Consider the following 27,917-nt stretch of genomic DNA (forward strand, 5'->3'; position numbering starts at 1 on the left):
ACCACAACACACTCATCAGTTCCCCATCTGACACCCAGGAACAGAAGAAGCTGTTTGAATAATGGATAGGATATGAGAATATCTGGCTTTTAAAAACCCACAAAAACAGTATCGGGGGTGAGTTACAAGCCAATTCACAGTCTCTCTCTCTCTCTCTCTCTCTCTCCTTTTTTTTTAACTGCTTGCCCTTATGCTATCAAATTTATTTAGCTCAATACAGGCCAAACAACAGGCAAACGTTAAGTCCGTCGACTTGGAATTTGCCCCACATTAAGGACCTTTCCTCCCTCTTTTATTTGGTTGCTGAAGGTTAATTAACTAAAGCAGCCACCTGAACAGTGTGCATGAGCTGCCAATGTGGCTTGGAAGCAACTTGCAGCGAGGAAGTAGTTAAATATATGTATACACACACACACACACACACACACACACACACACATATATATATATGCCAGCTACATATAAATCCAGGAGAGCATTATGCAGGATTTTATAGCTAGGGGATTTTGTATAAGCTTAAACGAAAATGTTTAAATCACCTAATTTAGCCTTAAATCTTTTTTTTTTTTAGTTCAGTTTTATTTGATCCCTACACTGTGGACTGTTCTATGACCTGATGCTTATATTGCATAATAAAGCTGTGGAGGGAAGTGCACTTGTCATTGGGCAAAGCGGCTTAAGGAAGTTTTCTCATCCCCTGTATTGAGACGCATCACCCCCATGTCGGACTCCTTGACCCAGAAGCATTGACTCCTGCGAGCGCCTCAATGGGAATGGGAAACCCACTATCACTTGAGCGCCGTGTAAAACCTAATGACTTTGGCATATGCACACCGAGTAATATCGAATCTTACTTTGTACACTTCACCTTCATTTTTTTAAATAATCCAAGCCTTTGTATGCAGTAATGAGGTATGTGCTATAAGGAAGATTCTTTAATAGGATTTAATGCACCTGTGAGCAAAGGCATTTTAGCTTTTTATCCCCAGAAGCACTGTAACTGAAAGCCTTTAATACTGATGTGATGGAATATAAATGCAGAAATATTATAATAACCCAAACTTTTTTCCCTGGGAAGAAAAAAAAAAGTTTACAGTCTTTCTGTGACAGATGAGTGGGAAATGATGCCAGGAGAAAAGCACAAAGAATGACGATGCCACAGGAAATCTACCAACGGCTTAAGAATAGGGATGGGCATGAACTGCTTCATGAGCCAAAATTCGGCAGAAACTTGGAACTTTCAAACTGATTTGGGGGGAAAACATCTTTCCTGAACATTTATCAAACTGTTATCTGTTTCGCTTTGGCTGACTGGGCTATTTAAACCTAACAGCTGAACTAGGTGTAAAAGTCTGTCAGACATTTCACTGGTCATTTTTGATTCCCCCCCCCCCCCCAAGTTCAAGGCAGGCCTGACAGAGCAGCTTCTCAGTGGAACAGGATTCCTCAGCAGGTTGTGGGCTCTCCACCTTTGGAGATTTTTAAACAGAGGCTGGATAGCCATTTGACGGAGAGGCTAATTCTGTGAAGGTTCAAGGAGGTGGCAGGTTACGATTGCTTATTTCCAGGTTGGACATTATCTTCTGAAGACTCACATCCATGTGGTTTGCCAACCAAATCCCCCGGAGCCCCTTCCACCCCAAAATGCACCCCGTGGATGAAGAGTCCGGGTGCCAGGCCCCAGCTGCCATGCTGCCTCTGCCACTTCAAATGTCTGTGCTCTCCTGAGGGCAGGGGTGGGCTCGGAGGGCAGGCAGTGGTGGCACAGCAAATGGAACTGAGCTCTAAGGCTCGCCAGCTGCCACTATTCTCTTCGAGGCTGTCCACACTCTCCTGAGGGTGGGAGTGGCCTCAGATGACAAGCAGTGGTGGTGGGTGGCGAGACCCAGAGTCGAGCCCCATTCGCTGCTACTGCTCATCCTCTGAGGCCACCTGCACTGTCCTGAGGGTGCGGGCAGACTTGGAGGACAGGCGATGGCAGTGCAGTGAACGGGCCTCGGCTCTGATCCTAGCCAGCAGCCGTTGCTGCCACCACCACCACCACCACTTGTTTCCAAGACTTCCCACACTTTCCTGAAGGTGGGGGCGGCCTTGGAGGATGAGCAGGCATGGTGGCTGAAGACTGTGCAATTGCCATCTTTCCTTTATTATTATTATTATTATTATTATTATTATTATTATTATTATTATTATTATTATTATTATTATTATTATTATTATTATTATTATTATTATTATCTTTTGATTTATTGCCCGCCACTCCCTTACGGCTCGTGGCGGGTTACAACATTTTAAAAACCCCAATAAAATCCATTAAAATCCCTCAACAATTACAATATAACATTATCGGTTAGCAAGCTAACCTGGCAAGATAGGCTAATCAACCTCCCCCTCCTACTACAAGCAGGTGGAGAGGGGATACTGATGGTACTAATCCCCAATCTCAATCCCAGGTCCCGGGTCCCCGGGGGGGGCATAGATGTTGGCCTCAACCGTAAACCTGGCAGAAGAGCTCCATCTTGCAGGCCCTGCGGAATGATGGAAGATCTTGCAGGGCCCGCAGCTCTCCCGGGAGCTCATTCCACCAGGTAGGGGCCAGGACCGAAAAGGCCCTGGCCCTGGTCGAGGCCAGGCGTGCTTCCCTGGGGCCGGGAACGACCAGCAGATTTTCTCCCGCAGAACATAAGGCTCTGCGGGGGGGCATAGGGCGATAGACGGTCCCTCAGGTATGTGGGTCCCAACTCGCGTAAAGCCTTGAAGGTTAAAACCAAAACCTTGAACCGGATCCGGGCAGCAATTGGCAACCAGTGCAGCTGCCTCAGCACTGGCTGAATGTGGGCCCTCCAAGGTGTACCAGTGAGGACCCTGGCAGCTGCATTTTGCACTAGCTGGAGTTTCCGGACCAAGGACAAGGGAAGGCCCGCGTAGAGCGAGTTACAGAAATCTATTCTGGAGGTGACCTTGTTGCACCCTGTTTGTTTCCTTCCACAAAGTAAAAGTGACTTCCTCTGCAAATCTCACCATCCCTTCCTCTTGGTGTAGGAGGATGTAGTGAAACAAATAACAGGAATACCTGACTGAAGAAATGAGAAAAGTCCAGAGGTCCATTGTCCATAATGGGAGCCAGGAATGCCTACTGACTTTCATAGTCTCCATTGAAATATGATGCAACACACAAAAGTTTCAATGACAAAGTGGGACAGATTCCAATAAATCTGCCCAGAGGAGATTGATGATCCCTGAGAGTAGAATGATGGCCACAGATCAAATACTTTGGGATTGACTTGACAACCCACTAGAATATGATGACCGTTCCTATGACTGAAATCTGAGGGCTCTCATTCTAGTTCCAGACTACTGATTCCAGTCCCAGGAGCCATCATCCCGCTGTGGGTGCTGTCATTCCAGTCACAGAACACTTATACTAACCCAAGGGATCACCATTGCACTCTGGGGCTGTCATTCCAATCCTAGAGCAGTCTACCTGGGCTCAGAGATCATCATTTCACTTTAAGGACTGTCATTTCAGGCCTAGGGCAGGTCTCTTAAAATCCATTCCACATTTTTGTTGCAACATTTGTTTGCTGTAATGTATTTCAAAGGATATGCAGATATGCAGTGGATACAACTCTAATGGCAGAAAGAGGAACTAAAGAGCCTCTTGATGCGGGTGAAGGAGGAGAGTGCAAAAGTTGGCTTGAAACTCAGCATCAAGAAAACTAAGATCATGGCAGCCGGCCCTCTCAATTCCTGGCAAATAGATGGGGAAGAAATGGAGGTAGTGACAGATTTCATTTTCCTGGGCTCCAAGATCACTGCAGATGGGGACTGCAGCGAAGAAATTAAAAGACGCCTGCTCCTGGGGAGGAAAGCTATGGCAAATATAGACAGCATCCTAAAAAGCAGAGACATCACCCTGCCAAGTAAAGTGCATCTAGTCAAGGCTATGGTCTCCCCAGTTGCAATGTATGGCAGTGAAAGTTGGACTATAAGGAAGGCTGAGCATCAAAAAATTGAGGCTTTTAAACTCTGGTCCTGGAGAAGACTCTTGCGGGTCCCTTGGACTGCAAGGCAAGCAAACCTATCAGTCCTAGAGGAGATCAGTGCTGACTGCTCTTTAGAAGGCCAGATCCTGAAGATGAAACTCAAATACTTTGGCCACCTCATTAGAAGGAAGGACTCCCTGGGAAGAGCCTAATGCTCAGAGCGATTAAGGCAAAAGAAGAAGGGGACAACCAAGAATGAGGGAATGGAGTCACTGGCTGGAGTCATTGAAGCAGTAGGTACAAACTTAAATGGACTCAGGGGAATGGCAGAGGACAGAAAAGCCTGGAGGATCATTGTCCATGGGGTCGTGATGGGTCGGACATGACTTTGCAACTAACAACAACAAATGGATTTTCATAGGTGTGGAGGGAAGGGAGAAGAACTTAAAGGATGGCAAGTTTCTTGGGTGCACCATTGACCGGCATAATGAGCATTTTTTTCTAGATAAGGGAGGGAAAGGTCCGCAGTTGAATACCCTAGAGCAGCTGTCCCCAACTCCCGGTCCAGAGACAGGTCCCGGTTTGTGGATCAGGTGGTACCGGGCTGTGGCTACTCCTTGTCTTCCTACCCGGCTGCTGCCTCATGGGCCGCCCTGCCACTCTGCCGCCAGCTCACCTTTGGTGCTCTCCAGCAGCTGTCATGGCTGGGGCTCCCCCTCGGTGTGGTACAGCAGATCAGCTGCTGGCAGTGCCCCCCCAGTGAGCAGCAGGAAGTCAGGGGCACCAGCGGGAAACGTGGTGCAGGGGCTCAGGCGGCGGTGGCGACGTCCCTCAGAAAAGACTACCCCCCCGGGCCTCAGTTAAATTGTCAAGCGTAGACCGGTTCCAGGTTATAAAAAGGTTGGTGACCACTGCTCTAGATGGTTTAAGCTGGTAGCTGTGTCAATCTTCAGTAGAACAACTAGAATTGAGTCCAGGAGGACCTTATCTGCTACACATCCCTCCTTAACATCACCTTTTTCTCTAACTAACAGGAGAGTAAACCCCTTGTTAGAAGAAGTAGTTTTTATATATCATGCTTTTCACTATCCGAAGTAGTAAAGCAATAGTAAAACAATAGTAAAGCAATAGTGAATTAGTAGTAAAGTATTAGTAAAGCAATAGTGAAGCGGTAGTAAAGCAATAGTAAAGTAGTAGTAAAGTGCTAGTAAAGCAATAGTAAAGTGTTAATAGTAGAGTAGTGATAAAGTGTTAGTAAAGCAATAGTGAATCAGTAGCAAAGTGTTAGTAAAGTATTAGTAAAGTGATAGTAAAGTATTAGTTAAATAGTGGTGATGTGATAGTAAAGTAGTAGTGAAAAAATAGTAAAGTAGTGGTAAAGTAGTAGTAAAGTAGTAGTGGTAGTAGCAGTCATCGTAAAGTAGTAGTCGTCGTTAAAGCTGTGTGGCTTTAACATCAAGAGTCAAAATTCCCTTCATCAGGGAGGAGCTTCGGCTCCTTTTTCATCACCTTTTTTTCTAACTAAGATGAGATGTTTTGTCTGTATTCCAAAACCCCTTGTTAGAAGAAATAGTTTTTTCCTATATCATGCTTTTCACTATCTGAAGTAGTAAAACAGTAGTAAAGCAATGATAAAGCAGTAATAAAGTAATATTAAAGCAATAGTAAAGTAGTGGTGAAATAATAGTAAAGTGGTAGTAAAGTAGTGGTAAAGTAGTAGTGAAGTACTAGTGGTAGTAGTAGTAGTTGTAAAATGAAGCTGTGCGGTTTTAACAGGAAAGTGGCATCTGCCCACCTCTTTAAATTTTGCACTAATGGAGCAAGCTGTATGTATGAAGCTGAAGCATCCATAGGGCAGGCAGTAGGGGATAGATTTGGAAGAATATCAGCTTTTTGTAGCAGCCCACTTGTACTACATGTTGGGAGATCCCCCTAATCTTAAACAGTAACTTTTCCATTGGGTGCATGATTTGCTGTTAAAACTGGTTGCCACAATCTTGTTCCATTCACAACCCACTGAAAATAAATTTCAAAACTAATTATTGTAGGTCACTTAAGTTACCATTAATACCTTTTCTATTCAGACAATTCAGAATCTACAAGTTATTTGTATTCATTACAGACATACATTTATGTCTAGCTGTAATGCTTATCTTTGATTTAGTGCTAAACTTCTAGCAAAGATGTCTTGCCGAGTCTATTGCCTTACTAACCAAAAGACTACCCCCCCCCCCCGGGGCCTCTGTAAAATTGTCAAGTGTAGACCGGTCCCCGGTGAGTGCGGACTTCAAATCTGGCATGCTGGGTTCGATTCTGCACTCCCCTGTATGCAGCCAGCTGGGTGACCTTGGGCTCACCACAGCACTGATAAAGCTGTTCTGACCAAGCAGTAATATCAGGGCTCTCTCAGCCTCACCCACCTCACAGGGTGTCTGTTGTGGGGAGAGGAAAGGGAAGGCGACTGTAAGCCGCTTTGAGCCTCCTTCGGGTAGAGAAAAGCGGCTTATAAGAACCAACTCTTCTTCTTCTTCTGTCACCCTATAATGTCTGTTCCATCTTCAGTATTTCAACATATTTTCTTAATTGTACATCTCATTTTAGTTTTCTAACGATTACACCATGTGAAATCATAGCAGGTTAATCACAAAAGCAGTGTTGCTGCACAACTTTTACAATTCTGATCCAGCAGTTTTAGAAGTCCCACCACAAAATCTGTTTCTACACATTGGAATCTTGTGGCACCTTAAAAGCTTGACACACATTCCTGCAAAAGATTTAATTGAGTAGAGCCCACAACATTTGGATCTTGTTTATAGACATTTGTAATATTGTGTGTTCTAATTCCATTGCATACCTCTGGCATACCGCCCCCCTTCCCCCCGGGCCTCAGTAAAATTGTCAAGTGTTTACCAGTCATCGGTGATAAAAAGGTTGGGGACCACTGCCCTAGAGGGCCCATAATGATGTCACCTAAAGAATTCAAGTAGCTGAACTGTCGATTCCTCCATGTAATGAACCCAAACCAAAAGGAGATCTGTAGGCTTAATACATTTTCTAAAGTATTTATTATTTTCTTCTTTGTTATGATTTCACAATTTTAATCAACAGAAGTCCCAAGAGATCTATTTTCATATTTTCCATTTCTTAAATATCAACAATCAAAATGGTATCCCAGGTATTCTGCCCGTTTTCCTGCATCTTCATACTCAATTTTATTGGATATCACATAGACTTCTGCTCATAGATTCCTGCCTGTAAGCGCTGGGGTCGAACCATAAAATTGAAATGACTTTTGCAATGCATGAAAGTGTTGTGAGTGAACTCCAAAGGCATTTAAAGGGTCCACAATCTTTTTAAATGCCTCTCCCAAGCTTAGAGTTTACTCACAAGGCATTTAAAGTGAACAGTGGCTATCCAGTAGACCTGAAAAATTCTGAATATTTTTTGCAGATTTCCAGGCTTGGCTATTTTGGATACCTGAAAAATGGCACAAAGAAACAAATTGGGCTGAATTAACACTTGAAAAAAATAGCAATCAGGCATTTTTCAGATAATTTGTTTGGCTCAGATTAGCCAAAATGCACACCTCTGGTCAGCAGACATCAAGCCCTCAGTGATGTGATCCTTACGGGATCTCAGTAATCAGGAACATGGCTATAAGTGACAGCCCTCATTGATGTCAAAATCTTATTGACATCCATCATGGTAACTGGACCACAAATGGGCCAGGCAGCCTCCTGGATATTCTAATATGGACTGGTATGTATGGGCATGTGTTGTAGGGGATATGACTGTGGTTTTAATATGTGTTAATAGGCTGTTTTATTTCATTCTTTATTGTTGCATTATATTGATTTTAAATTATATTGATTTTATTGAATTGCTCATAATTTTGTAAAGCACCTCACAGAGAAAGGTGGACTATACATTTAATAAATGTTAAAAATGTGAAGAATCTCCATTCCAGTGCTAGTCATTTCAAGATGGGAGTGGCAGGGAAACTATCCACTGGATGTGGGGGATTCCTGTGCTAACTTGCTCAGAACTAACAGTTTCATCTGGCACACACTGATGATTTCAAATGGCACCCAGGTGATGGTTGTAATTGACACACTGGCTTTTAGAGAAGCGATCCTAGCCTTCTGTTTCCAGTGGTATGCCAAAGGCAGGGCAGGGGGTATGCTCAGCCTCAGGTGCAGCTGCTATTATTATTATTATTATTATTATTATTATTATTATTATTATTATTATTATATTTATTTTTTAAAATTTATTTCCCACCATTCCGTTGTGGCTCGTGGTCGGTCACAGTGTCTTAAAACCCCATTTAAAATCCCATTAAAAGACATAAAAGCACTCCCAACATGCCGGAAAAAGCTTGAGGAATAGGGATGGCTAATTTGATTCGGATAAGCTGAAAAGTACCCAAATCAATATTGATTCAGGTACTTTTCAGATGTATCTGAAATTAACTGCACATCCCTGCGCTTTAAACGGTCCGAATCTACAGTGGCCAAATTGTGATTTGGTAACTCAGATACAAATCTGCCAGTTTAAAGGAAGGGTCTGGGGGTGAAGATGGTCTGTCAAGCAGCTGCTGTGTTATGATCAGCTGCTTTGTGGGTCCTTTACATGACTCCTCCCCTGCTTTTCCAGGCAGTGCCTGAAAAGGAAGGAGAGAGAGAGCTCCCCAGAGAAGGCTGAGGGGAGGCCATTAAGGGACTTACCAAGCCGCTGATCATGAACATCAGCTGACTGATGTGCCATTTCAATGTCTCCCTCCACTTTGTCAGGCATTGGAGCTGCTATGTGCTGCCTGGGAAAGTATGGAGGGTGGAGAGAGGTATGAGCAGGTCGGGAAATTCAGACTCTTTCAGATCTGGCTGAATCAATTCAACCAAATCCAAACCGATGATTCAGATTCGGCCTGAATGGTTTGTGGCTGAATCCAAAGCAGTCAATTCCTCCCCTCTCCTTGTACATATCTATTGATGAAGACCCTTGAAACCAGCATCATACTGTCTTTCCTCTTATTTTTAAAATGCACTTCTTTATACTAACGCCCGAAGCATGGGCAATAAAAAGGAAGAGCTGGAACTTCTCATGCTGATGGAAAGGTATGATCTAGTAGGCATCACAGAAACTTGGTGGAATGATTCTCATTACTGGAATGTAATGGTGGATGGATATGAACTGTTCAGAAAAAACAGAATAGATCGAAGAGGTGGAGGAGTGGCACTGTATGTGAGGAAAGGGCTTACCTGTCAGGAAATGCTAGTGAAGGAGAGCATATCTGCAGTGGAAAGCATCTGGGTGAAAATAAGCGAGGGGAAAACAAACAGTGTGGTGGTTGGTGTCTGCTACCGACCGCCTGACCAACGAGAGGATGTGGATGCTGCACTTTGTGAGCAGCTTGAGAAAATATCCAAACGGCAGGACCTTGTCATCATGGGTGACTTCAATTTCCCAGATGTGTGCTGGGAAACTAACTCTGTGAAGCGTCCTCAGTCATGCAAGTTTCTGACCTGCCTGGCTGACAATTTCATTTATCAAATGGTAGATGAACCCACAAGAGGTTCAGCCATACTGGACTTAATACTGATCAACAGGCAAGAGTTGGTGGATGAGGTGAAGGAGGTGGGGACCCTAGCGGGAAGTGACCATGTCCTCATAGAATTCCTTTTGAGATGGGGAGCCAAGGAAGCTTGTAGCCAGACGCGGATGTTGGATTTTTGTAGGGCAAACTTTAATAAACTCAGAGACATGATGAGTGTCATACCATGGATGAGAATGCTGGAAGGGAAGGGAGCATGTGAAGGGTGGGCGCTACTCAAACAAGAGCTATTGCATGCTCAATCAATGACTATTCCAGAAAGACGAAAACACTGCAGGAGCTCTAAGAAGCCTATTTGGATGAACAGAGAACTTCAAGAGGAACTAAGAAAGAAAAGGAAAATGTTCAGGAAATGGAAGGAAGGACAGAGCTCTAAAGAAGAGTACCTACAGGTTACTAGGCACTGTAGATCAATCATCAGAAAGGCCAAAGCTGAGAGTGAGCTAAGATTGGCCAGGGAAGCCCATTGTAACAAGAAAAGATTTTTCAGTTATGTAAGGAGCAAACGTGAAGTCAAGGAGGCAATAGGCCCAGTGTTAGGTGCAGATGGACAAACTCTAACGAAAGATGCAGAGAAAGAAAGGCTTAGTGCCTATTTTACATCAGTTTTTTTCCACAGGTCAAAGTGTTTAGGCACATCTAGAGATGGCTGTAGCCAAAGGATAGTGTCTGGGTGGCAGGTTAACATGGATAGAGAGGTTGTCGAGAGGCATTTAGCTGCACTGGATGAGTTCAAATCCCCTGGTCCAGATGAAATGCACCCGAGAGTACTCAAAGAACTTTCCAGAGAACTTGCACAGCCCTTATCCATCATCTTCGGAACCTCTTTAAGGACTGGAGATGTCCCGGAGGACTGGAAAAGAGCAAACGTTATTCCGATCTTCAAAAAAGGGAGGAAGGATGACCCAGGAAACTATAGACCAGTGAGTCTGACCTCTGTTGTGGGGAAGATAATGGAGCAGATATTAAAGGGAGCGATCTGCAAACATCTGGAGGACAATTTGGTGATCCAAGGAAGTTAGCATGGATTTGTCTCCAACAGGTCCTGCCAGACCAACCTAGTTTCTTTTTTTGACCAAGTAACAGGTTTGCTGGATCGGGGAAATTCGGTTGATGTCATTTACTTGGATTTTAGTAAAGCTTTTGACAAGGTTCCCCATGATGTTCTGATGGATAAGTTGAAGAATTTTCAGATAGTTAGGTGGATAGGGAATTGGTTAGAGAACCGCACTCAAAGAGTTGTTGTCAATGGTGTTTCATCAGACTGGAGAGAGGTGAGTAGCGGGGTACCTCAGGGCTCGGTGCTCGGCCCGGTACTTTTTAACATATTTATTAATGATCTAGATGAGGGGGTGGAGGGACTACTCATCAAGTTTGCAGATGACACCAAATTGGGAGGACTGGCAAATACTCCGGAAGATAGAGACAGAGTTCAACGAGATCTGAACACAATGGAAAAATGGGCAAATGAGAACAAGATGCAATTCAATAAAGATAAGTGTAAAGTTCTGCATCTGGGTCAGAAAAATGAAAAGCATGCCTACTGGATGGGGGATACGCTTCTAGGTAGCACTGTGTGTGAACGAGACCTTGGGGTACTTGTGGATTGTAAACTAAACATGAGCAGGCAGTGTGATGCAGCGGTAAAAAAGGCAAATGCCATTTTGGGCTGTATCAACAGAGGCATCACATCAAAATCACAAGATGTCATAGTTCCATTGTATACGGCACTGGTCAGACCACACCTGGAGTACTGTGTGCAGTTCTGGAGGCCTCACTTCAAGAAGGACATAGATAAAATTGAAAGGGTACAGTGGAGAGCGCCGAAGATGATCTGGGGCCAAGGGACCAAGCCCTATGAAGATAGGTTGAGGGACTTGGGAATGTTCAGCCTGGAGAAAAGGAGGTTGAGAGGGGACATGATAGCCCTCTTTAAGTATTTGAAAGGTTGTCACTTGGAGGAGGGCAGGATGCTGTTTCTGCTGGCTGCAGAGGAGAGGACACGCAGTAATGGGTTTAAACTTCAAGTACAACGATATAGGCTAGATATCAGGAAAAAGTTTTTCACAGTCAGAGTAGTTCAGCAGTGGAATAGCCTGCCTAAGGAGGTGGTGAGCTCTCCTTCACTGGAAGTCTTCAAGCAAAGGTTGGATACACACTTTTCTTGGATGCTTTAGGATGTTTAGGGCTAATCCTGCGTTGAGCAGGGGGTTGGACTAGATGGCCTGTATGGCCCCTTCCAACTCTATGATTCTATGATTCTATGATTCTATGTAGCCACTAGGGTTACATGGAAGTCTGCTGCCCATTCAATTTATCCTGCAGTGATTCTCTGGATTTACTTTAGTCTTTTGGAAACAATGGTGGATTGAGACACCTTCTTTGGGAGTCTGGTGAAGTTTGTGATGCTTTTTTGTAATGCTTTGATTAGTGTTAGTTAGTAAAAGTCAGGACAAAAGCAGAATCCTAGCTCACAAAAATGCCTTGTAGATGTTTTGGGATGGTCAGTACATGCACTTTAAAATGGAGAACAAAAGTCCTTCCAAATTTCTGCTCAAAACGCAAGTGGTATGCTGGAATTGTTTTCATCATCAAATCACAGCTGACTTATGGCAACAACACAGGGGTTTCAATACAAGAGACGTTCAAAGGTGGTTTTCCATTGCCTGCCTCCACATTGGCCCTGCTTAACTTCAGAGATCTAATGAGATCAGGCTATCCTGAGGCCAACCAAGTCAGAGTTAGGCTCAGAGTAATGTGACTGGCTCAAGGTCACCCAGCTAGCTCCACACTGGCTTTCTTGGTGGAATAGAATGTAGAAATTTGATTTATTCTTTAAAGACCAAACTTTCTTTTGCTGCTTCTTACCAAAATGGCTACCCACCTGAATCTATTTTCTGGCCATTATTATCATTTGTTTCTTTTAGGGAGAAACCCTGACTGGGATAGTCCCAGCCTAGCATGATCTCATCAGATCTCACAAGCTAAGCAGGCCAGTGTGAAGGCAGGCAATGGCAAGCCACTTCTGAACATCCCTCATGTTGAAAACCTAATGAGATTGTGATAATTCGGCTGTGACTTGTTGGCAAAATCAACAAGAACGAAAAAAAACTGGAGGAGGCTAGGTATACCACTGGCTGTTTCAGTATGGACACACTTGTATACAAATGCATGCTTCCATTTTCTCCATTTTCTCACATGTGCTAATGCAAAGTTTTTCAAGAAGTACCACATCTGTTAAGCAGTGTCTGCAAACAGCAGTGTTTTGTCATAGAACATCTTAATAAGGCTGAAATACAGATCACTCTATTAAGAGAAATGTTAACTATTCTTATAAACAGATTCAGTTGATTTACTATTGTTTCTAGTGCTGTAGAAACATCACAAGGTCATTGTTCTTGGCATTGCAGCTCAGCTATTATTAATCTAGGGTGGGGACATCTGGGAAGCAGAAACCTTTTGCCTTTATGGAATGGGTGTGGTCACATTAAGCAACGGAGACCACCTTCTGCACTCAATAGGCTGGGCCTACAGCTTATAAAGTATTAACTGCTGCAGCTTGTTTCTGCACTTGGCTGTAACCATCACCTCTTTCATTTACTTCTCATTGTTCTCTAAGGAGAGCTGGCTCCTGATTCAGACCTCACTCTACTATAGCTCCTTTAACCAAGGATAGGTGAAAATGCTGTTTGATTCTTCCAAGCTTTGGCAGTGAATGTAACAGTTTTGTTCAGCTCTGCCAAAGTTCTGGAATGGATAGCTGAATCATGAATAATGGCTTTCACAGACGTGATCCAGCAAGGGATGAAAGAATAAAACAATCCCTCTTGTTGGTAGGAAACTGTTGGCTATAAGGAGGGTCTAATACAGCCCAGAGGCTATATGAGACCCCCCACCTCACATCCAAAAGTGCTGCAGTTCAGAAAGGGACATGTTTGTACTACATTTCCATTGGTGGACTTCAGGGCTTCAGTCATGGATCACACCATATTTCAGCACACCCTACCCTCTGACCCAAACCTTTCAGAAGCTGAATGCCTCATCTGGCTCACTTCTACTGTGGGACGTGAATTGAAGGTGGGAAACCATGATGTATATATCCCAAAACCTAGGAGCTTGAAGGGGGAAAGAAAAAATAGGCATGGATTTATAGCCCGCTGAACTAGCTATATGAAAGCTTAAGTACCTATCAGAAAGTATGGCTTTGGCACAGATTCTAGCCTTGGTGGAAACCTGCACTGTAGCTACTGAGCCTAGCAATCAGTCCCAAATCTGGAGTAGAGTTGATTGCTTGCTATTCTGTTAGAGCTTAAGTGCAGACTCCCTAAATGTAGGGTAAGAGTTGCAATTGCTAGCACATAATAGAATCCTGGAGTCAGATGACCAAACATATGATTAAAGCATGGCCTTATTGCTCAGTAAAGGAGAAAGCAGATTTCCGGTAAAGTATATGAGAAATGTCTGGATTTTAGTGGAAAGGAAATAAGGAGATGAGAATCTACAGGATTGCTATTACATCCAGAAAAGGAAAAACAGCCTAGATAAATAGAATAGTGAGTATTCCAGAAATAATAGCCATCACTAGACATCAAAGGAAAATGTGGGAACTTTAATTTGGTTTGTGACAGAAATGAAGAAGAGGAAGAAGAAGACCAGTTGGTTTTATACAAGACTTTTCACTACCTGAAGGCATCTCAAAGTGACTTCAATCACCTGCCCTTCCTCCCCCCACGAAGCAAAAAAATGGTGGCAGTCACTTTCCACAAAACTCAATGAAGAACAAGAAAAGAAAGTGGAGCAGAGGCAGGAAATAAATTTATTCTTTATAATTTTCAATGTCCATACTTATTACTTCAAAGGTATAGATACAAAAAATTAAATTGAAATTCTTCCCAAGAACTGTTCCAGTATTTATATGTTGCAAAAATAATTGTAAGGGAGCCAAAATGGGGTCTGGATTAAGAATGCCTGTTTTCCAGGAGTGGGGGATCAAACCCAGTTTCTCATATCAGAGGTCATGGCTCTTAATCACTACACCCTGCTGGCTCAGTCCAAGAGTCACAAAAGAGATTATTTGGCAGGTGACACCAATTATTATGGCCTAGTGGCCCCCAAGGATTTGTTTGAGAATTTAGCCCTTATTCTCAGTCACCAGAGTCCCTTTAGGACCATACTACATCAGATAAGAAACTCAAATCCTTTGGCCACCTCATGAGAAGGAAGGACTCCCTGGAGAAGAGCCTAATGCTGGGAGCGATTGAGGGCAAAAGAAGAAGGGGACGACAGAGAATGAGGTGGCTGGATGGAGTCAGTGAAGCAGTGGGTGTGAACTTAAATGGACTCCGGGGAATGGTAGAGGACAGGAAGGCCTGGAGGATCATTGTCCATAGGGTCGTGATAGGTTGGACACGACTTTGCACCTAACAACAACAACGGCAACAACAACAGATGATTACCCTACATGTTAAATGGCCAACTCCAAAGAAAACACACTATTGAATGGTCATCTAAATAGTAACCCATGGTGGTTTCAAATGCACAAACCTGCCAGGGAGCACTAAAGCTCTTTGAACTGCTTGCAAGGTGATCCTCCCTACTTTCTCACTCCTTTCGTGGCCATTTTAGGTGATATGCATGGGGGGTCCCCCTTCTCTCATTTCTTGCCACTAAAGATAGTAGAACAACATAGAGCAACAGAGCTTACAGGAGAGATGTTGAATTGTACAAATGATGAAGAAAAAGAGTTGGTTCTTATATGCCTCTTTTCTCTACCCTAAGGAGTCTCAAAGCAACTTACAATCGCCTTCCCTTTCCTCTCCCCACAACAGACACCCTGTGAGGTGGGTGAGGCTGAGAGAGCCCTGATATCACTGCTTGGTCAGAACAGCTTTCTCAGTGCATTGGCGAGCCCAAGGTCACCCAGCTGGCTGCATGTGGCGGAACGCGGGATCAAACCCAGCTCACCAGATTAGAAGTCAGCGCTCCTAACCACTGCACCAAACTATAGTGTTTTCATCTTTGAGGTGTGTGCATATAAAACAAAAATAAAAAGATGCATTTCAATGCAATGTTTATCATATTTATAATTTGAATCAAGTTCTTTAGAATATCATTTTTGACTTTTTTTGTCACTTTTTTTAAAGGTATAAAGGAAAATCAGTAGACTCCTCAGCATCCTTGGGCTCATCCTGGATCTCAAATTTAAAGTTGTTATCAAGTGGCAAAGCAGTGTCAGGTCAAAGGGAAAGCATCTAAAAACATCTATTGATATCAACTACAAAACCGGCATAATTAGCATTTACATAACCAGGAATACACTATTTTTGTCTAAACATCATATTCGTGTGCTGCTTCATGTTTGGAGCATGATTTAAATCTTATATAGTTAACTTATCAAATATATAAAATATACCTCCCCAAAAAGAACAGCATAGATTTGTTTTCCTCTGGGAAGTGGAGCAGTTAATATTCAACATGAAATGTCTAATCTTTAAATACATTATAATCTAACTGCTTAGGATAATTTTTGCTTTAATACCTTAAGAGTCTGCAAAGCCTGAAGGATGGGATTATTAAAATGGAATTTTAATGTCAAAATTATCAGAGAAGAGAACACATTGCTAGTGTTCATAAAATTGTATTCAATTTATCTATGATTTGTTCAAATAGGAGATGAGAATACATTTGATTATACCTAGTAAGTAATTCTGAAAGTTGATCAGATGATTGTAGGTCATTTCAACATAAGAACTGTCAACAACAAAGATTAGAATATTTAAGATGTTTCTATACATGGCAGCGTATAAGCATACCTGTGTGGCAAATAATGTATAAAGCCTACACAGAGAAATTCCCTTGAAGGAGGAGAGCCTTGGAAGTTAAAATGAGCGGAAACGAGACTAGAAATGAATCTATGACATTCTGTTAGGCAGCCAAGGATTGCCAGCTCCCTTGGATTTTTGTATCTTGTGATTTTCATATTTCACGGGGTTCATGCAAAAAGGTCATTCAATGGGAAAATTGGAGGGTTTTTTTCAAATTGCTAGCCCTCATGGGAAACAGGAAGATCTTTAAAACTGCTTATTTTTCTGCTGAAACACTCTGCTCAGGCACCTTGTATATGAAATATTTGTTACACAGATGAAAGAACAGTGCAGATTTCTCTACTTGAGAATGTATTATACTCTGGATCCAACCAACTTTTCTGCTAGTGAGAAAGGAAGGAGCCATCCCCCTTAGATTACACAACATTGTCTGTGTTAGTGATCATGGGCCCTGCAGGTGTGAAATCCATGAGGGAAAAGGACAGGAAATGGTTAAGATTATGAACAAAAATGTCTGAAGTAGAATGTGCTTTTAGAAGTGAAACCATCATTGATAAAATTTCTTCCATAACTTGGAAATATCTTACCTATCTGTGGCTAGTTGAACTAGAAGAACAATCCTATGGACTCTAGTCTAAGAACCACTGAAATCCGCAGACTTAGCCTGGAGTAACTCTTCACTGTCCTGTGAAGAAAGATGCACAAAAGAGACATCAATGACACAATCTGGGACAGGGGGGCTGAAAGCACACAGGGGAGCCTACTAGGTCCTAAACCAGCCTTTCTCAATGTTTTTTACTGTTGAAAAAACCCCTGAAACATTCTTCAGGGTTTGAGGAACCCCAGAAGTGGCACAATTATGCAGAATATGGTTGGGTAGTGTAGCTGTACACGTGCCCTCCCAGGCTTCTCCCCTTCCTACCCCCTCCAGGCCCATCATTAGCCATTTTGGGAGGAGGGGTGGGTCAATATGGTCATATCACCCGATTAAAGGTTTAACAAATTAAACCAATATATTAAAATTAATTTAATATTAATTTCAACTCCCACTCATTCAGGAAATCCATCAAGAAACTGAGCTAGATTTGTACTTGGTGATAGAAGAACCACAGAGTGTAGATAAGTGCCATACCCAGCACAAAGTGGTCCTTGGGTGAACAACCCTGCATTACCAATGATTGCTCTCAGCAGGCAATATAAATCCTAGCCAGTACGCGACCAGGCCAGCTACCATGTTGTACAGCACAGGCCTCCACTGGTCAGCCCCCAAATCAGGTGACTTTGCATCTCAAACCATGTCTTACACACTCTTGGTTAATGGGTGCAGCATTTAGGAGTACACCCTCAGGGCAGATAGATGGGGGAAGCAGCCAAGCACTTGTAGACCTGGTTCCCTCTACTGGTGGTGTTCCTCTGCAAGAACAGGAAGTACCCAGTTTCTCCCTGAACATACACTAACCTAGACAGCTATGGCAGTAATATGCTGCCCAACCACATGGCTCCATCACAGCAATCACAGTGCATGGAGCAAGTTAGGCTAAATATACACTCACTCACCTTGCAAGCAAAGACTATGGTTGCACCTAGCAAGACCCAGCAGATGACTGGACAGTGCATTATGCCACCCACCACTGAAGTCTGCCACAACAGAGCCTGGGGTGCCCTGACTGGGCTAGTGCTGATGTTCCCACCTAGAATCTTATTGTGTTGTTCCCTCCAGGAACTCACCTTAAACATAGGATGGCAACCTCTAGAGACATAAATTTATTTATTTGTTTATTTATTGTATTACATTTCTATATCGCCCTCCCTTGCGGCTCAGGGCAGTTTATAATATAAATTCACTGTTAACAGGGTTTTGGGGGGGGGGGTTGGAACATTACATAGCGGTCAAACTCATTAACTTGGAATTTATAAAAAGTTGCAACACGTAGCATTGTAATCACCCAGCTATTAACATATAACCATATAAACTGTCACTTGATGAGGTGGCAGGACTTGGGCCGCCTTGTGCTGTATCAGTGGTGTGTCTAGTAGGGGAGCATTCTAGGGGGGCCCAGTCTATGATATTGGCTCATAGGCCTCAACAGAAATCTTGACAGAAGAGCTCTCTTTTGCAGGCCCTGCAGAACTATGCTAGCTGTTGCAGGACCCTGTTCTCCTCTAGGAGCTCTTTCCACCAAGTGGGGGCCAGGACAGAGAAGGCTCTAGCCCTGGTTGAGGTCAGATGTGCTTCCTTGGGGCCAGGGATCACCAGCTTGTTGGAATTAGTTAAGCATAATGCTCTGTGGGGGGCATAGTGATAGAGGCAGTCCCTCAAGTACACTGGGCCCAGACCATGTATGGCCTTGAAGATAGTTACCAAGACCTTAAGCCTTAAGCCAAGATTCAATAGGTAACCAGTGCAGCTATTGGAGTATAGGCCAAATGTGGGCCCTCCAAGGTGTTTCCGTGAGGACCCTGGCTGCTACATTCTGTACCAGTTGGGGTTTCTAGGTCAGGGACAAGGATGGGCCTGTGTAGAGACAGTTGCAGAAGTCCAGCCTAGAGATGACCATCACTTGGATCACTGTGGCAAGGTGTTCAGGAGCCAGATAGGGTGCTAGTAGCTGAGCTTAGCAAAAGGTGGAAGAAAACCAGCCTTTCTACTGTTGGGAGCTATCAAAGATCACAGCCAGATTCCTGACAGAGTGTGCCACTGATAGTTGCACCCCATCCACATAGAGCAATCACACTTTCTCATGGCATGACAGTGTTATCCTGTGGTTTCCACAATGCTTGGCCTTGTGTTTCCATGCATGCCAGTGAGGTTTTCTCCTGCTCTTCTGTGTTATATCACTGCCTCCATCCTCATTTATGGGGGCCTGTGCACTTCGTGGGGTTGAGTGTGATCAGCTGGCTTAGACTGGTGCTGGTTGGATCCATCCCCTCTCTCTTTCGGTTCATCTCTCTGTTGGGCCAGGTCCCCTTGACTGCTACCCCATAATTGGTTGTGCTCCCCCCCCTCCGCCTGTCATGTCCTTGCCATCAGGCCACTGTGATGTGTTTTGGGCACCACAATATAGTTGCTAGGGTTGATGTCATGGCTGTGGTCTGTGTGGCCCCTCTGTCAAGGTGTTTGCGAACCCCTTTAGATAATGGACCAGTGGCACCAATGTTGCACTGATGGACAGCTGCTCTCACCTCTCCACTTCCTCACTACTGCAACGTAAGTATTAAAGTTCCTTTTTAGGTGCTGTTAATGCTAAAATTAACCAAATTAGGTGAAAATTGCTGTACCAGGCTAATACAAAAAAAAAAAAAGTCAGTACAAGATAGCATTTAGCTGTACTAAGGTAATTGCACAGAAAATATATACTTTGCAGCACTTTGGTAATTGTGTTTGTCAGTTTCTTAAGGAGGATTATCCCTGTAGCAGTACAAACTTCCCTTTTGCACACAGCAAATGCCTACAATGTCAGTTTTATACATACTAATAATAGCAAGGATAATAAGCAATCAATTCTGAGATGGATTTCCCCCCAAATATGCATATATAATTTTTACCTAGCTTTGCAAGATGGAAACTATCCTGTGATTTGTCATCAAACAACAAAACACACAGTAAGTACTGTTTTCAGGATAATGCAGTTTTGACACATTTTCACGTTTTGACATATTTTCTTCTTCCCCCCCTTCCAGAACAAAATAACTTGCAAATGTAAATATTTATGAATTCAAAGGATGTTCACTGGGAGAGGAAAATTTTATATTTCCAGATTTGTCTTGTATTCGCTGGATTTGACTGGGCGGGGGGGGGAGTACAATATTATACTTTTGATTTATCTATAAATTAACATCTGGAGGTATTTTTGAATTGTAGATTAGCTCCGTCATTATGTAGACAGACTACAAGACAGACGTTACTACACTTGTAAAGAATTGTACTTTTTGTCATAACCTCACATTTAACCAGTGCCATTCATCTTGAGGGATGCAGCGGGTTTAAAGGCGGCGCACTCCACCCACTATTGAAGAATTGCCCTCTCTGGTTTAAAGTATTGCAGCTGTTGAAAAGTGCTCAGAAACACAAGACAAGTTTGAAATACTGTATTCCGTGGAAGCAGATATATTAGGCTTTGGGTCTGGTCAAAGTATTATGTTTCATACGTCTGTGCACTCAAAAGATGATGTTGATTACGTGCAGAATAGAAGCAATTGGGTGCCCACCACAAGACAACGGTGTTGGCCCAAAGGAGATTTGATGTTTTTGGCACGGATCTTGTGAGACCTTTTGGCAGGTTTCCTTTTCCTTTATGAAAATCCTTTCTGGTGTGTCTGGTCAGAGTATTTTTCAGTGTCATTTATCATGCCTGATTTTTCAATTCATAACAGAGAGGGGGATGATAAACTTGGAAAAAATACATTGCTAACTGCATCTTCTCACTGACAGTGCACCATGTGTACAGGCAGTGAAAAAAAAAATTACTGGTACGAACAGCATGATCTTTGTTTGTCCATCCTGAAGTTCCGAAGATTAGCACTTAGTCCTACTTGTGTCAGTGGGCAAGTCAACCACTGACTTAAATCTTTGGCCTAAGTATACAAATGTTTAACCAATTCATTAATTGCTGGAAGAATCTTATTTACTGAGCAAGATTTTTGGATAGAAGCAAAAATAAGGCAAGATATTTGTGCCTGTGTTCATTTAGTTGCCCTTCAAAGTTCTCAGGGTTGCTTACAACAAGAGGAATAATCTTGTACAATAATACCTTTACAATCTTAAAATTCAACTAAAACTCTACTATAGTTGTTCCATCAGTTAAAACATCTCCTGGGCTTGATGTTAAAGCCACTCAAGATAGTATTATTTGCCTAGCTTTGACGGCAGAGGAATGGCTCAGGCAGAAGCCTGAGTGGTAGCGGTGGTGGGAAATTAGGTTAGGCAGGGGGTCCGTTTCAGATGGTAAGAGTGCAATCTTGACTTCAACTGAATGCCTGGTACAAGAGCACCAACTTTCAGAGCCATTGGAACTATGGGAGCTTTATGAGGGCCCAGATCTCTGATGTCAGTTCATTTCAACAAGCTGGAGTCAAGGCCAAAAAGAAGAACAAGATGAGTTGATTCTTATATGCCACTTTTCTCTACCAGAGGAGTCTCAAAACGTCTTACAATCACCTTTCCTCTCCTCACAACAGACACCCTGTGAGGCAGGTGAGGCTGAGAGAACCCAGATATTACTGCTCAGTCAGAACAGCTTTATCAGTGCTGTGGTGAGCCCAAGGTCATTCAGCTGGCTGCATGTGTGAGAGGAGTGGGGAATCAAGCCCGGCCTGTGAGTTTAGAAGTCAACACTTCTATGGTTTGCTAGAGTCTGCAATATGTAGGTTATCACCTTTACTATTTATGGGGACTACATCATATAGACCCAGTATTTTTCAAATTTGTCAGTCTTCAAGCTGACATCTGTAGAGCAGTCTATACACATCCACACACCATATGTACTCTCACATTTTTCTGTTTGCTCCCCTCAGGGTTATGCATTAGCTTTGGACATTTTTCCTTTTGTTATCCTGACAGAATGGATGTGGCTAACAGTTCTGCCTTTGGCCTGAGTCAGACTACTAATGGTAGTTTTTTTTCTGCCTCAATTGCATCTGTGAGTTTGCATCCAGCACAATTGTTAAGGTGGTTCAGAACTTGACTGCCATGAATGTGAGGTCCCCAAATATCAGAAATGTGTTTTTTTAGCTCTGACAAATCTGCAAATTTCTTTGAAGATACAATCTTGAAGCTCTGCCATGACCTTGCTGCCAGCTTTGTTCCCAGTAGTATGCTGGAGACTCCATGTTTACATCAAACTCCTTTTTTGGGTCACTTCAAACCACTCTCATCTGCTGACATTGAAAGAATTCTGTTAGCTATAAAGCTGACAATGTGTCCCTGCCCTTCGTGGCTGATTAAATTCTACTGTGAAGTGTTTAGAGGCCCCCTGAGAGGGTTTATTAACATTTCTATCTTCCCTGGTTGTTTTCCTAGGTCCTTGAAGGAGGCCATAGTTAGGCCCTTCCTCAAGAAACCATCCTTGGATCTAGCCAACCCTTGGATCTAGCATCCAATATCAAATGTTCCTTATCTAAGGAAGGTGATAGAGAGGGCAGTGGCAGAACAGCTTCAGACGTTCCTGGATGAAACATTATCACTTGACCCCTTCCCGTCTGTCTTCAGGCCTAGATTTTCAACTGAGGAAGTACTGGTAGCCTTTGCTATCAATTGGATAAAGGGGGTGGGGGCTCTGCATTCCTTATTTTATTGGACTTGTCAGCAACATTTGACACAGCGGATCATATGATCCTGGTTGACCACCTGCCTCACTGTGGGTTCATGGGACCAACTTAGCATAGGTCCATTCTTCCAGGGATACCTTTGGAGGATAGCAGTTAGGGATGAGTGTCCCACAGAGCTCTTCCAATTAGCTTTGTATTAGTTGAGTCTTTCAGACCATGCCACCATCAATAGTGACTGGGTGTTACTTGCAAACCCCTAGGGACCAGTGTACTTCTATATGTGGCTCCTTTTCTCTGGAGGATTTGCCACATTACATATTTTTTTGTCCTTTATGCACAAAGCCTAAGATTGAAGTTTTGGCAGGAACCCTCTCTGGTTTAAACTTATACCCAGACACTGAGAAGATAGCATATTTGCTTTCAGATGTTGGTGCCTATGTGTCACATAGAGTTCCTTCATTCACATATACTTAAAAAAAATTAGGTCCAAGATACCAATGAAGTAACTAGCTTATTAGTTTACTGCTCTAATCATGCCCTTTCCTTGTTTAAAAGTTGTTTATATCTATATCTGTGTACTTACTGTTTTATTGTCTTACTTGTCATGGACAATGGATAGTTACAAATAAACTTGATTGACTGACTAGTTGAGTCTATTTACATGGGCTGCATTTTAGTTTTATTTGTATTATTTTTTTAATTGATACCCATTAATATTGTAGTTGTTAGCTACCCCGAGACCACTTGGCAGTGAGTGGCAACATATAAATTTAATAATACTTGAGTGGGCACAGCTTTTCTTGGAGATTTTGCATGGCTGCCAGTGACTCAGCCATTCACCAATATTTGGCAGTCAGTAAAGCTCAAAATAGCAATATGTATTCACCTCTAACTTGTTGGTTTGAGGTTCACTTCTCCTTTGAGTCTCTTGGACATTGTTTCATAAGCAGCCTTTGGGCAGATCTAGTGCTTTTACTTCTCTTTTTTCATATTCCTGCTGAATAAAAATCAAGCACTTAAAAGTACTTTTCTAGTCTTCGATGCCTGTAGTCTCTTTCTCGTGCATTCCTTCTCCCCCCCACCCGGCTCACTCTGATGTTTTATGGTGATGGGGGTTGCTTTTCAGATGCTGACTTTGATGTGTATTTCCACTGCTATTTTTAAAGTCTCTTTATGGCTGTCAACACTCCTGCTTCAGGCCTGAATTGTGCATCTTTGTGTCCCCTTCACAGCAACAAAGGAAAAAAAAAGAAAAAAAAAGAGAAAGGTGCTTCCACATCCACTGTCTGAGAAAGAAAACTGGAATTATTTTGAAAAAGCAGTATCTGAAAATTAATTTTCAGTCTCCCAACAAAGTATAAAATATAGAAAATGGGTTCTCTAAGTAACAGGAAACATGTAACTTATTTTTTGCCATTTGCCATTGCTGTGCTATGCCATTTGAGTGGTTGGGACGAACAGAGGCAGCAGAAGTGTGTTGAAAAAAGTGCAGGTTGCATGGAGGCTCATGGATACACTGAGGATCATTCTGAACTGCATCAGCACCTCAGTGATTACCTAATGAGAGGGCTTTAGGAATGGGTCTCTGTGATCAAGAAAACAACCGGTAATGGACCCACCACATGGACTTCCAAGTCCATTGTAGGATTCATCTGTCCAGGCCTTTGGCAACATCATAAGAGTCCTTTTTTGAAACAGAGTTGGGAGTGGCCTGATTCTGGCAGGAGACCTCCCAACAATGTTCCCACTTCTTACCGTTGATCAATGCAGCATCAGGAAAAATGGGTTGGATCAATGCCAGCTTATTTGTTTCTATGAATCTTCAAATCTCCATGGTAGGTTTGGAAATTCTTAGAATGTTGTGATATCACTTCCTGTTTTAAAACAGGAAGCTAATGCCTAGTAATCTCTACCCAAGTCTTTCCAAAACTGGCAGCAAAGAGCTAACAGTCCTATTTATTTAGTTAATGTTCTTCTTGACAAGAAACACTGGCCTGAACTAATACTACCCATGAATGGAGAGGATTCATGTAAAACACTTGTATCATATTGTCCAGAAAGTCCTCTGCTAATGGCTGGAGAACCCTCTAGCACAGTATGCCACAGATCACATGAGGTATCAAGCAAGGATATGGATTCTGCTGGAATCAGCCTCCCTCCTACTTGAAATAACAGTACAAACTCCACAGATTTCAGTCGTCATGCCACATACTGTTGTGCAGTTTCCCCTGCCTCCCAACAGGGGTGCTGGAAAGAGCTGGGAGAAAGCCCATATCAATCTTTTCAATACATTCATTATATTTATGGAAATATTGAATACAATATGCTATGGCATAGACCACTTACACTGCTACAAAGGAGTACAAGGCAATTCCTTGAACACAGAGCATGGAATTATAAAGGTACAGTGATGAAGAGCTCCACATGTGCGAGGCTGCTCTGTAAACAGCATGTTAAAAGAAACCCAGCGCTGGTTGATGTGTTTGGTTTCTCCCTGTTTTGATTCATTACTGCATGAATGTGCCTTGCTCCAATTGCTTAACCTCTGAAAGCTCCTGGTCCACTGCTGAGCAACTGATTGAGAGCACAATCACTGCCTCATTGACAACCCACTTAGGCTGAAAAGTTACATTTAAATTTTATTCCCATTGCTTTTTAATAAGTATACAGTCCCCATAGATCGGCTTAACTGCTTACAGATCAAGTTGCTAATTATTTTTCATGTGTGCCAAAAGTGAGACTGGCAAACTGGTTTTGCCTACAAGAAAACAAAATGCTTTAACCTGGTATGCCCATATTTATTTGGGATGGGATGAAAGGTCATAATTTAACATGTGTCTTAAATATGAATGAAAAGTAATTTAGTTTTCACATATTTTCCAGATGATCTTGAGATAAATAACCCAGGTGTTGGAACTAGGGATGCCAGTCCCCAGGTAGGACTTGGGGATCCCTCCCTGGAGAAAATGTCTACTTTGGAAGGTGGATTTAATAGCATTATAGTTCATTGAGTTCCCTCCACACTCCAAATCTCACCCACTCCCAGCTTCACCCCCAAATTCGCCATGTCAGTCTTTCTCAACTTTTTTACCATTCAGAAACCCATGAAACATTCTTCAGGATTCAAGAACCCCCAGAAGTGGTGCAATTGTGCAGAATAGGGTTGGGAAGCATAGCTGTGTGCACACCTACCTGGGACCCCTCCCCTTCCCATCCCCTCCAGGCCCATCACTGGCCATTTTGGGAGGGGTGTGCATTAACATGACTAGAACAGTTTAGCAGCAAGGTCCTGAATGAAAATCTAATGGAAGACACTTTCTTCACAGCTTCTGCATACTGCTAAGACTTTTCAGCAAAATGCAGCCAAGACCTACAGTTGATGCAGTGGAGGGAGGCTGGATGTGGATATGACTGCCCTCCATGACATGCGCTGCATCGGACAACACATGTGTGTCAACTAATAGGGTAGGTTTCACAGCACCTATGAAGGCACCATCTGCACAGTATGTGATCGGACTCCCTGGGGTTTGGGGCCTCCGTATGAGGTTGCATATAAACAAGCATGGCTGACCCAGCAGGGCAGCTAGGGGCTCATTTCCAGGCAACCTGGAAAACAAATCAATTGAGATTTGCACCCAATTGGCTACCCAACATAGGTCGCTTTCCTTAGCAGTGGACTCCAGTAGGCAAGGGGATCTGCTCTCCCAATGGGGAATGGTGCAGATCCCCAGGGCACCTCTGGACTCCATGGGGTGTTGGTGCTGTCCACTGACTGCTAAGTCAGGCTCCCTCTCCCATGCTGTGTCAATCCTCTCATGGGGAGGGTAATACAACTTGTTTGGTAATACAACTGTGGCCTTGTTTGGTGTGTCACTTCTTATTCCAGCCCCAAATGCACTCCTGCAAGTCAATAAGTCAGTCCTTCAGAACAAATGCAGGGGCTTCTAAAATGCCACTCTCTCATTTTCTTTCTCTCAGTTCAAGAATAATCAGGCCTCATGCTTAACAACCATCCATTTTTCCAGTGAGAAAAGTAGCCACACATACTCCTCTCAGAGTGTATATTAAGCAGTTGCATTGCATCACCCAATAGCCTGCAGGCCCAGAACTCTACATAAATACCATACAGTGCATGTGCAAATCATCTCACATTTATATGTACATCTGTACTGTGTTAATGCCTCATGGACTATCCAAATCTTTATTTATTATAACTCTTGTAAACCAAAGCAACCCACAATCAAACAGCCAAAAATTAAAATACAATTATACACTAATATTGCAACACAAAGAGGAGACTGTTGTCTCAAGTACCCTCTCTGCAGCCTTCCCAAAATCATGCAGACAGCTCACAGACAATCCCAGGAAGATTCCACAATGTAAAGAGTCATACAGTAAAAGCACAACACCAGGCAGTGACCGATATCACTTTCCAGGAGGAGTTTTGATGGATGGATACTGAAACTGCTTGTTATTGAGAGTATGTAATTTTGGGGGCTTATATTTCTTGGCCACCTCATGAGAAGGAAGGACTCCCTGGAGAAGAGCCTAATGCTGGGAGCAATCGAGGGCAAAAGAAGAAGGGGACGACAGAGAATGAGGTGGCTGGATGGAGTCACTGACGCAGTCGGTGCAAACTTAAATGGACTCCGGGGAATAGTAGAGGACAGGAAGGCCTAGGTCCATGGGGCCGCGATGGGTCAGACACCACTTCACACCTAACAACAACAGATTTCTTTGGATAGTATACAGTATTTTTCAGGGTCAGGGATATGTTGGCCAAGTGCAATCTTGCAATGTAGGTTCCCTGCCTTATGATATCATCCCAAAAATGGTCATGGAAAAATGTTATCCATAGACTCTGTCGAAGGCTTTAAACCATATTCACATTTCTCACTGATAAAAGTGTACTCTTTCGGTTTCTCATGCTTGGGCCATGATACTGGCAAAGTGATATAAATGGAAGAACATTGTAAAGTGTTATAGTAAACATGCTATTACTATAAACATAAGTACATTAAAGTGTACCTTTCAGATTGGATCTCACAGAAGATATTGGCTGACCAAGTTCTGAAGGGCCTGTAAGATGGGACTCTTCCACCAAGCATATGGTTGGCCACCAGCAACACAGGCACAATACAGCATCAGTGAGGATGTCCCTCTCCAGCTGAAAACTGGTTATCACATCAGTTGCAGAATCTGACCTATATGGCAAGAACAGGAACA

The 27,917-nt window shown here is 43.0% G+C and overlaps 1 protein-coding gene and 1 long non-coding RNA gene across 3 annotated transcripts in view; one reads left to right on the top strand and one right to left on the bottom strand.

The window, feature by feature from the left end:
* Window positions 1-27,917, bottom strand: part of LOC143828876 (uncharacterized) — a 193,367-nt gene that overhangs the window by 46,086 nt on the left and 119,364 nt on the right. The window lies entirely within an intron of this gene.
* LOC143828662 (uncharacterized) lies at window positions 15-27,889 on the top strand. 2 transcript variants are annotated; one of them, XR_013227811.1, is made up of 3 exons: window positions 15-117; window positions 26,018-26,156; window positions 27,727-27,889. It is a non-coding gene; the product is annotated as an uncharacterized LOC143828662 (long non-coding RNA). The 2 variants fall into 2 exon arrangements; XR_013227810.1 differs by lacking the exon at window positions 15-117 and adding an exon at window positions 19,576-19,632.

This window comes from Paroedura picta, chromosome 2, assembly GCF_049243985.1.
Source record: "Paroedura picta isolate Pp20150507F chromosome 2, Ppicta_v3.0, whole genome shotgun sequence".
In the NCBI taxonomy this organism is placed as follows: domain Eukaryota; kingdom Metazoa; phylum Chordata; class Lepidosauria; order Squamata; family Gekkonidae; genus Paroedura; species Paroedura picta.